The sequence below is a fragment of the Myotis myotis genome, unplaced genomic scaffold (assembly GCF_014108235.1).
Source record: "Myotis myotis isolate mMyoMyo1 unplaced genomic scaffold, mMyoMyo1.p scaffold_m19_p_35, whole genome shotgun sequence".
Lineage (NCBI taxonomy): Eukaryota > Metazoa > Chordata > Mammalia > Chiroptera > Vespertilionidae > Myotis > Myotis myotis.
In genome coordinates, this window is record NW_023416341.1 from 49513 (window position 1) to 52440 (window position 2928).

A 2928-nucleotide genomic window follows, 5' to 3' on the forward strand; every position below is an offset into this window, starting at 1 on the left:
TTGAGTGTAGACCGATGAACCAGGAGGTCACGGTTTGATTCCTGGTCAGGGCACATGCCCAGGTTGCGGGTTCAGTCCCCAGAAGGAGGCGTGCAGGAGGCAGCGATGGGTGATTCTCTCTCGTCATGGATGTCTCTCTCTCTCTCCTCCCTGAAATCAATAAAAAATATTTTTAAAAAGATAATTCTGGGGGCACCCAGGTGCCCAGTAACGGGGTCACAATAGACCCCTGGCCTCACACCCTGGGGCCTCCGACCACTCAGTGCCCTGCCCACCGACCCAGCACCGCCCTCAGCTCTCAGGCCGCACTGAGCTCGCACATGTGGACGCTGTGCGGCTGCCTGAGTGTCACAGGTGCAGGCGGATGGAATGAGGCTGGAGCCTCCGTCACACCCAACACCACGCAGGGTTGTCCTCCTGCGGCTGCGTGTGGGGAGGACACCGTTTCTCACCGTCAGCGTGTCGGCTCCCAGGGAGCCTGCGTCCAGGCCGCTGCAGGGGACAGAGGAGCCCGGTCAGGGTCTCAGGACCAGGGCGGCTGTCTGTGCGCACATCCCGCATGTCTGTGCCTGTGCCAGCGAGGGAGCCAGGCCTGAGGTCCGAGCACCTCCATTTCCTGGGAGCCAGATCCCCCCCCCACAGCCATGGGGCCAGGCCTGTCACCCTCCGACACCCCATTCTGGGGGGGTGCATCTCACTGAGTTTTAATCAGCATTTTATGGGTTTGGTGTGGGAACCTCTTTCACATTGTCGCGCCCACGGCAGGAGAGGGGGCGGGTGTCCGCCTGCAACACTGACGGGCCCAGGCCCATGGCCAGTGCTTCCACCTCTGGGATGTGCGGCCAGAGAGCGAGCTTCCTGTCCTCGCTCAGGCACCGGGGCCGCTGGTTTTGTGCATCCGGCTGCTGTGCGTTCAGCTGGTCTCCTGGGCACAGCGTCCCATGACCGAGCTCCCTGCCCACGGCGCAGACTTGGCCGGTCCCCGTGGGAGGGCCTCTGCCCACTCACCCTGGGCCTCCCCGCTGTGGACACCGTGGTGGGGAGGGCTCACCCCCTCATTTCATCCTTCCTCATCTTATTGCAGCCAGATACTGTCCTTCCTGGGTGTGAAGGCAGAGATGGGCCGGCCGCCACCCCCTCCCTCCCTCCCTCCCTCCGCCCCACACTCTTGGGGCTGCCGCTGCCTGGATCACGCGCCTTGCACAAGCGCATTTACACTTTTCTCGGTGCGGGCTATGCTGGAGACACTGAGGACAGGGGCTCCTCCGGTGGGGGGTGCGAGGAAGGAAGGGCACGTGGGGGGGGGCCTGGGGCTGAGACCCCCACACTGGGGGAGCAGGGAGGAGGCCGGGCACCCACTTTCCTTATCTGGCCCTGGGATCTGGAGGAGCTCAGCCAGAGGCAGTGACAGATAAAGTGAGTGTTGGCTTATCAGGGAGGGTCCAGCGGGCCTTCCGTTGGGCCAGGGGGGCTGCGGGGGGACAGCGCTTCCTGTGTGTCCACATGGGTCCTCCTGAGGGAGCCCCGTGCAGGGCCACGTTCACTGGCTGCTGGTGACCCGCACCCCAGGTCCAGGCGGGGGTGGCACTCTGGGGTACGCCACCCCTCCTGGAAAATGGGCACAGAGGAGGCCTGTCAGTCATCGTGGGGTCCACACCCACGGTGATTGGGGTCCTGGGGGTGTGGGTGCTGCAGGAAACCATGCATGGGGTGCTGGTGGAATGAGCGGGGTCTCAGTGCTGGAGGGAAATGACCGAAAGTAGATGAATGCCCTGAAGGCTCATCCTGTGGGGACCAGGGAAGTCACTGGGGTTCCGGGAAGCACAGAGAACCTGGGGTCCTCTAGACCCGGCCCCCAACCCACACACTGGGTGACATCAGGCCCTCAGAGGCTGGGCGTGCAGGCCAGGGGGCCGTTCCCCCTTCCTCCTGGGCACCCTTCCAGGTCCGTTCCTGTGATGGGTTCAATGCAGTCGTCACTCAGAGATGGTGCCACCGCCATCCCTGTCCATCATCAGGGCAATGTGGCACAGGAACTTTCGAGCCACATCTCCAGGCCGGGTGCTGGCAGGAGGCAAGTCTGTGCCCTGAGAAGCCTGGTCCTCACTCTCACCCTCCATGTACCTTTGTCCCCCCCCCCCCCCCCCCCCCCACACACACCTAAAAGTGGATCAGTGACACAGAGTCACCTACAACCCAGGCCTATGACTTGGAGCTGGGCAGGGAGCTGGGAGTGGGAGACTGCAGTCCCTCCCAGAGGCCCCCAACAGCTCAGTCATCAGGCCCTGGCCAAACAAGATGGTAAGATACGGGTGCCCCCATGCTGTGTCCGTTAGATCTGTGGTGGAGATCATGGAACTGCAAGACGGATGTGGGACAGGGACAGTGGGGAGGGTGGGTTGGCGAGACTCCAGTCCTGGGGTTTCAGACGTTTCTGGCCTTGAGCTGCAACTGTCCTGAGAGATCCCCAAGATCAGGCTTTGAGAACAAGGGACCATGGGGCTGCAGACAAGCCCTGGTCGGAGAGGCCAGCAGGACATGGGGCAAGGTCAAGGGTCAGGGCTAGGGTGTCAAAGACTTCAGCGCAGGGAGATAGCGAGAGTGGGTGCCTTCTGCAGCCCTAAGCCGACTGCCCAGCTGGAAAGCTCTCCCCGAGGGGACCCCCCACAGCACCCACCCCCGTCAGAAGCTCTGGCAACTTCTCCCTACGTTGTCAGATGCAGCTTCTGCAGCGTGGGAATGCCGTGTGCTCGGCGGCTATGATGAGCTCAGCTTTTCCTGACAAACTGCCCGAGTGGGGGAACCATGGGCCACCAGCCGCAGGTGCTCGGGGGAGGACCCTGCCGCTCTGCTGGGGTGGCAGTCACCGTCCAGCCGCCCACCCTCGCGCGGGACTGAGATTCTGCCGGTCGCCCTCTTGTTCCTTAA